At 39.9% G+C, this 8,768-nt stretch overlaps 1 long non-coding RNA gene across 1 annotated transcript; it reads right to left on the bottom strand.

Annotated features, from left to right (window-relative positions):
* Positions 1-8,223: 8,223 nt before the first annotated feature.
* On the bottom strand, positions 8,224-8,716 carry LOC131890273 (uncharacterized). The gene is made up of 2 exons (XR_009374291.1): positions 8,595-8,716; positions 8,224-8,532 (listed from the first exon to the last, which is right to left on the bottom strand). It is a non-coding gene; the product is annotated as an uncharacterized LOC131890273 (long non-coding RNA).
* Positions 8,717-8,768: the final 52 nt, after the last annotated feature.

Below are 8,768 nucleotides of genomic sequence, written 5' to 3'. Positions count from 1 at the left end.
CCCCCCCCTCCAAATCTTGGCATAGGAAACTCCAGTGATGATCCAAGAGCCAACAACTAAACGTTGGACTGGCCAAGGGTACGTGATCCAAACCCTCCCCAAACATGATTACATTATAAAACAAGAATGTGGGCAAACAATCTGAAGAAACAGAGTACTGGAAGGGGTCAGACACTTCACTACCCCTTCCAAACAGAAAAGCCCATTCCCAGTTGAGCAATCATATCAAGAGAACAAGAATCCACTTCCAAGAACGCCTTTGCCCACCCCCACAGGCAGGGTGAGCAATTTTGAGAATTAGCGTGACTTTTGAACACCATGTGGACAAAAGTGGACAAAAGTGAACAAAAGTGGGCAAAATGTGTCCAAAAGTAAGTACAATTGTCCAAAAGGGGATTGACAAGCAAGCACTTTTAAACCCTAAATCATGTTATTTCTTTATCGAATCTAGATGTCAACCAGAAAATAGAATCAGTAATCAATAAAATCTAAGCTTTCTTAAAATACATCAATATTAAGTAACAACTAGCCTTTTCACTAACGTTTTTAATTTCCAAGATATACACTTAAATGTTTTTTTGAGATCTCAATTCGTTATCTTGATACAATACAGCTTTACAAAGTCAAAACAAATATCGTTAATATATTTTGAATGTTAATAAGTCAAAGTCACACTACAATCAGGGCATTTGGTGGCTGGGTAATTTTAATTAAGATTAAGTCTTAAAATTAAAAAAGCTTAGCAGCTGAATATCAAATATCAAATAATACTTTTTATATTTGTAATACATAACATATTTGTAAGGAGTACATGAATTACACTTTTGTCATACATCTAAAAACCAAGATGTATGTTTCTTTAAAAAACATGGGGAATCTTCTCATTTCCTGACATCAAAGGCATCTTTAAAAGTTAAAAATATGCCTAACAATGTCTCAAGTAACTTACTTATAGAAGAAAAACAATGAATATGGTAAGATATGTCATTATTAAATTTTAGCAATTCATAAGATGTTCAATTTCTAGTATTAGCACTTTTTAAGAAGAAATCCCAAATGACTGAGGATTTTAAACAAAAATATTGTTGTAAAAAGTTAATAATGTTGAACAAATGAAGCTATATAACTAGAATATAATGTTTAGCTATTTCAGTTTTTGAATCCTTTGCAACAGCTGCATTCTACTAGAGGGAGACTTTGTTCCCTGCTTGCTTTCTAATCTAAGGTAAGAAAAAAAGAACCTGTCTTTCAAATATCATTTTTGGGTATGTTAGAGGTATATGGCAAAGGTTTTAAAGACTTATCTTGCTCTTGGAAACATCAATGAGCAATTTGTCAAGTAAAGGATAGGTTTCATGTAGAATTTCCTTTATATTTGTAGTTTTAAAGGTTCGTATTTTTGACATTTTTGTCCACTTTTGTCCACTTTTGTCCACCCTTATTTTTGGACACTTTTGGACCCTTTTGGACAGGGGTGGACAAAAGTGTCCAAAAATGAAATGCCCACCCTGCCCACAGGTGGTCTTGAGGCTCCCATCAATATGCTTAAACCCTTAACCCCACCATCATGGGCAGAGATTACGTCGGAGCACACCCTGCCCCTCAAGCCCCCAAATGTGAATCCCTCTACTCTCCCGTTGGCTACTTGATCTCGTACACCAAATCCAAAGTTCATTGGACCTCAGTGGGAAACCTGAAGGATCAGGTATGCCTCAAACTATAGACCAATTAGTATTTTGTCCTCTTTATCGAAAGTCTTAGAGAAAGTCGTTTATAGGCAAATTTTTGATTCTTTCGCCCCTGAACACCTAACGGATTTTCAGTTTGGTTTTAGACCCAAGCATTCATCTATGCACGCAATACACAACTCTTTTAAGAATATGACCAACAATAGTGACCAAAAGTATTCGGTAGGAATTTTTGTTGACTTACAAAAAGCGTTTGATACCGTTAATCATGCTGTCCTTCTTGAAAAACTAACACGATATGGATTCAGTAACAATGTCGTTAAATGGGTCCAACATTACTTGTCTGAAAGATATCAATGCGTAGAAGTAGGAAATACTTTATCAAATATAAAAATGTTGACTTGTGGAGTACCCCAAGGGAGTTACCTTGGACCACTTTTGTTTCTAATCTATATTAACGACCTCCCTCGAGTGACGGATTTCAAAATAACTATGTTTGCAGACGATACCACCTTTCAGCATTTTGGTAACAATTTTAAGGAGATGGAAGAAGAGGCAGGCCAGTGGTTCAAAAAATTAGGTCAATATTTCAAGAATAATAGGTTGAGTTTAAATATGAAAAAAAACAAGATTAGTCTTGTTCAGTCCTAGGTTTAAAGCGGTTGATTTCAATATTTCTCTAAACGGACGCCTCATACAACAAGTGGGTCAAGGACGAACTGAATAGACGGTCAGGTTCTTAGGTTTAAATCTTGACGAAAATTTGAATTGGAAATATCACATGCAGCAATTGGGTCACGGTATTAGAAAACTGGTATTTTCGTTTTATCTAGCAAAGAACGCAATACCCTCAAAGCTGTGGTGCGTTCTTTACAATACACTAATTAAAGCAAACTAGAGTACGGACTTGAATACTTTGGGGGAAGCTATGGTGTACAGGTTTTGGCCTTTCTCCAAAAGAAGGCAGTCAGATGGATTGAAGGGACAAGAGCCAAATCCCACACCACCCCAATCTTCAAGAAATGGAATATATTAAAGATTGACGATTTAGTACAAGTGAAACAGGTAGCATTTATGTTCAATTCCCTGAGCGGGAACGTTCTGGCGGTTGTGAATCAGTACACTCACAAACAGCGGAGGGGTAATCGGGTTGTCTTTGACTTAACCTTATTCCGACTGTCATGGTTCCAGAAACTCCCCGACTACCAGTTTCATAAGGGCTGGAACACGTTTTTTCACGAAATGAACTCCTTAATGGACAATAATCTTTCGACCAGGCAATGGACCTCATGTATGACAGAAATAATCACGCGCTCATACTCAACAGTTTGTAACATACGAAATTGCTACTCATGCGGAGGATGAACATTCATGGACTCTCGCGACTCAACTAAGGAAAAATTCCACATAGTCATTCGAGGCTACCCGTCTCCTCGGCCCCACGACAGTGTAACCATTAGTTTGAACGTGCCCTCCTAACTGTATGTCCAAGACGACGAAGGTCCCCTTTAATAAAAGCCCCATGGCTTATGAGGGACCAGGGGTGATGTAGGTAACATTTGTTCAACTCTTTTATCACATCTAGACCCCGAAATACAAGTACAAAATACAAATACAATCATGATCGATGGAAACACTGAACTACGCACGTGAAATAAACAGTTGTGATTAGACCGTATAACACCAAACAATAAGACTTTTTTAGTTGAAGTTAAACGACTATTTCAGTACTCATTTCCATCCAGTTGGATAGTTTGAGCGCGGATGGGATTGGGAGATGCTATCGAATTCGATGCACAGCTCTATTTCAGACGAGGTGGACAGGGGCGTGTCGGGATGAAGAGGGTTGAGATGGAGACGCGTCGAAGCGCGGGATGTTATGTTGGAACGTGGATGCGCCCGTATGAGGCCGTATCCAGATAGGCGAATGTCTAGATGAGGTGAAACAGGCGCATGTCCGGATAGGCACATGTCCGAATGAGGCGCATATCCGGATGAGTCGGGACAGAGGAGAACCTTGACACCGTTGTTTGTAAGGATGTCCACGATTGTAAAAAGCTGAATAAAGGCCTTTTCGGTCAATTCTTGGAATCTGGCCTAGACCTTGGAAGAAGTGGCCTAAATAATTTGAATCTGGTTGGCATATTGGGTTAAACGGACCAAGGACGAAAGATGGGATGACGGTGGGATCTCTCCATCAGGGCTGTATCATTATCACATTATCCTTGATGGAAAGACGTCTTTGAATTAGACACACACCCTCATAGAATAGGAAGACCTCACTTTGACTGGGTGAAAAGTTTTCTTCTCCCACTGACTTGATATCTGGTTCAATGCATTCGTCAAAGACTTGGCTTGAAACCATTTGATGAATGGGGATGATTGTTTGAGCCGGAAGGGAACTGCGAGCGTTTTAAGTTGCAATTTCACTATTAATAGCTCTTCTGTTGACATTATTTCCCAATTGATGACATCATAGCGCTCGATCAATCACCATTGACCTCGTTTTGAACTAACCTGTATATAAACCCAATTTGACCGTGATAACTCGCAATCATCGTGCCTTGAAGAGAAAACGAGTGGAAATTATCAACGAAGTTTTGGCTTGCCAATCTCGTTTGAAGGACGGAACACCTGTCTCCATCTCTTCCTCAAGTGTTGATATTGCAATCCAAGTTGAAGATGGGACCGTACCTATACTAAAAGCTGAAAATAGTCGGCTAAAACGTACAATTAGTCAACAACGAATTAGAATTGTAGCGTTAAGGAAGGAGAGACAATTGATGAAATCAAAGAAAATGATAATGGGTAGTGTCAAGACTAGTGTCTTAAAATCGTGTAAACCTGCCCAAAGTAGTCTATTGGTAAACAAGAGCAGTGCAAGTCACAGGAGGAATCAAGCTGATATTTTTTCAAGCCTAAAGTTCCACTCTTTTTCTAGGAAGTCGTATCAGTACATTCGCACATTGGTAAAAATACCCTTTAAAGTTTTGATGGAAATTCCCAAACACATCTTGGCATTTTTCTCCCTCAAAAAATTATGGGGAACAATTTTGATTTTATTGGTTTATGAAATTCTAGCCCACATAAAAAACTTACATACCTAAAAACATTATAAAAACTAAAATTTTCAAAAACCTACTCAATGTAAGTTGGGAGCACATTTAGTTAGCTCTTGAATATAAATTATCATAAAATTATTATAAAATTAAAGTTGTTCCCTATGACTTCTTGAGGTAGAAAAATGCCAATTTGTGTTTGGGAATTTCTCTGGAAACTTGATAGGGCTTTTTGAACACCGTGTTCGGCAAAAGAAGCTGCTCCCTTTGCCCGGGTTGTCAACCCTTAAAGACTTCGTCAAAGCCTTCGATTGTCAACCGGTTTTACAAAGAAATGCTTTGCAACTCCTGCAAGAGATTGGGTTATCCCAGCAATCATCTTTATCAGAATTGGGTGTTATTATGTTTGATGAAAGTCCTTATGTTATAGTCACAAATATGACCAAATTTTCAAGCGATCATGATTCGAGGACATCCGTGCAATCGACCAGAGCTTCACGAACAAAACATACTAAAGACCCTTTTCGATCTGCCAAAGCCCACAAGTGAGATTCTTCGTTAAAAGCCTTTCTTTTTCACCTAGGGGTGTCAACAACGATTTTCTGCTTTAGACATCTATGGGGAACAACTTTCAGACCTTATTTTTCTTTCTCTTTGTGAGAAGACGCTTTTTATTGATGTTGCAAAAGCCTGGATTGGGGAGAAAAGGATGACATCTAAGTCCATGAAATCATGCGCGGCCACCTCAGCAGAGTTGTTTGATTCATTGAAGATAAACTCGCCCAATCATTGCTATTGTCTTCCACTGACAAATCGATCCTAAAAAGGGATTCATCTCTGCCCGCCGCTTTCTTCTCCTCCACCTACGATTGGAGACTTTATAACTTCTGCGGAGAAAATTACAAATCTCACGCTTGTCCCAAACTGAAGTCCATGTCAAGGGAAGACATCATGAAAACCAGGGCTTGAACCGTTACCGAAAAAAGCAACGCGTTAACGTTACTGTTTAGAAAAAGTAACTCGTCAACGTAATCGATACTTTTTGGAAAAAGTAACGCGTTATCGTTACTTTTGTACGAAAAAAGAGGGCCCAAAGCTGCCAAAAAACAGTTTACGCGATTGTTAATGTTTAGAAAATATGACGGTAAACAAATGAATGCTGTGATTTTTTATTTGCTTCCATCAGTAACACAGACTTCATTGCATTTGAGACGGAACTTTTAAAAACTCGGGCAGGAACTCCTTATACAAGTATTCTTTTGCTCATTTAGTAAAGAAGAAAGTAAGTCTCAACCGTAGGAGTTTAGCCACCTTTGTTGGCCTGGATGGTCCCTCGACCTCTTTAATGATGATGACCTCTGGAAAACAAATTACACAGTTTGACCACCAGCTTTGACGTATCTTTCTCCCTTGACAATCTGGATGGATCGTTTCGCGCCCCCTCCATTCGGACATTTAGGCGAGCGCTAGTACCTGCAAACAAACTTGCCTGCTAATGCCAGTGATGCAAAATTGGCGTTTCAAACTAGTTTTAGCAAAGCTGACCTTTCCTCATATAGCAATGTGAAAGAAGGGTCAGCTTCTCAAAAACGTGTTACAAGCCCCAAACTTGCATCACTGTCATTGGTACTAGCAAACAAACGAACCTGCCAGAGCTTGCCTAAACGTCCCCATTATTGCTTGGACAGTTCCTGAGATCACGGGAACAATTCGGAAAATTAACTTTGATCCTTGTTCCTGCGAACATGTCCTCTCTGAGGGAAACCTCCTTCAGAATGTCATGGTAGGAAAACCTTTATATCCTCACCTCCTTGTTGGTTCGCCAATCATGAGACGTTTGAATGAACCTAGTGCTCAACAAACCTTTCCAAGATTTGGGCTAGTGGGATCACTACCATCTGACGAGCATAAGACCGTTTATACTTTGGCTTTTTACTTGTTGTAAAAACAAAATTCCTGAAAGGTTTTCAGACACTCACTGGCCAACTTCTGGTCCATTGAGTCCCTTGGATTGTTGTCTTCAGGAGCCTCAGAGTCTAGATTCGCCCTTAAACAACAAGAGGCTGTCATCATGATGGAGACTGCCTTCTAATGATCATGAAAAAACAAGTGGACGACCGGTCTTCTTTGGAAAAAGCCGTTCAAATCGCAACTCATCCGTTCAAAACAAAGCTGATTCTCAAAGGCTTCTGGACCAGATTCACAAAAGCTGCCAAGCTGTTTCGACAATGACTTTGCCGAAGTGCCCAACCAAACCCAAATTTTACCCTTCAGTTCTCCTCATTCCTTTTTAGAAACCTATCCTGTGTTTCAACCCTGGAAAATCAGAGTGATACGCAATGCAACAAGCACGGACTCTGTGAGAGATTGTCCCTACATGATCACCGATATTCTGGTTCCAATCTGATACCAGACCTTGGGAAAGTTCATTACGATTTAGAAAAAACAAGGTGGCCATTGCTCTGGGCCTAGCAAAGATGTTCCTCCAAGTTGACCTGAGAGCGTCGAGCAGAAAATTTCATCAATTTCTTTGAAAGTTCCCACATGAATTAAAGCCCACAACGTTCAGGCTGAGGGTGCCACATTTGGGATTGTATCGAGCCCTTTTTCAAGCCCTGTAGATCCTTTAAGAACACGCAAGACACTTTCAACAAAATACCCTCGCTCCTCAGAGCCTGCTCTGAAAGATATGTATGCTGATGACCTCTTAACTTCAGTTTCTGCTCTGGAATCAGCTCTATCACTCGTTACTGAAGTTCGGTAATTCTTCCAAAGTACCGGTATGAAACCTTATAAGTGGATGAGCAGCAACTCTAGCTCAATTACATCCGCTCTAATTGAAGACAAACGACCACTTGAGCCAACCAGAGTTCTGAGACTCAAATGGGATCCTAAGGAAGACATTTTGTCATTAGCCTCTCCTGAAAAGTCATTTGAATCCAGTCAACACACGGTATCAGATGGATTTTCGCCTGTTGTCTCTCTAATTGATCCGTTAGGACTAACCTAACCAATTGACATCAAGGGAAAGGCCCTGTTCCAACAGATTTGGCTCAGGAAGCTGCATTGGAACAATTTGCTAACGCCCGACCTGTGCGGTTGTTTCTCTTCCTTTGAGAAAGAATGTGCTGAATTGCCTCTCATCTCACCGAAGTGTTGCACTATCCCCGATGAACACGCTGATGAATATCTGGCACGAAAAAAGTTGGCTCTTTTGTGAACTTTTCTTCAGTTGTCAAAAAATGCAAAAAAGTTGAGAAAATGGGAGAAAAATGGTGAAAGTGTGGAAAAAGTTGCAATAATGCAAAAACAAATGGTGACAATGGGAAAATGGTCATTTTAGCCCCTTTAAGCGTCTTTCCTGCATTTTTATTTCTTACAAAAAATTAGGCACACAGCTGCTTTTAATCAAGCGGAACAAGCAATTAAGGAATCTAAGATTTTTGTCAATGTGGCACACTTGTTTCATTGTTAAATGCAGGGCAAAGGACTTTATTTCCAATTCATACACAGTTTCGCAACATCTCTTTTGCCAAAAATTAAACCGACCGATGCAACTTTCAATTTCCACGGAAGTACCTGGATCGGATTGCAGTATGGAAGACAGTAACAAAAAACTAGTTCCCTGCCAATGTTATACATGGACATGTAATTGATTTTTGACCAATGGTGGCTCTTCCCACAAGCTTTGTAACAATGATGAGGCTCTGAATGATCCCGAGGAAGTGCAAATCCGTCGACGAAATTACCTGGGGCGCAAATCCAACCCAAACGAGTGCAGCATTCTAAATTGAATCAGGATTACTCTTGGAATTTTTCAGCGGCTCTTCAGAAATATCCCACTTACCTCCCTTGTGACTCAATGTAACCAAAAAGGCCAAGGTTAAGTGGATCACGACCTTCATGCTTGGACTCTAGTTGAATGGGGCAAAAGGCGGCAAGAACACCTTTTATAACGAAACAGACTGTTAAACTGCAAGAGAAAATGTGTGCCAAATTACACTAAATTGCTTTACTCAGA

Source organism: Tigriopus californicus, chromosome 11, assembly GCF_007210705.1.
Source record: "Tigriopus californicus strain San Diego chromosome 11, Tcal_SD_v2.1, whole genome shotgun sequence".
Classification (NCBI taxonomy): domain Eukaryota; kingdom Metazoa; phylum Arthropoda; class Copepoda; order Harpacticoida; family Harpacticidae; genus Tigriopus; species Tigriopus californicus.
This window is presented reverse-complemented; position numbering and strand designations above follow the sequence as displayed.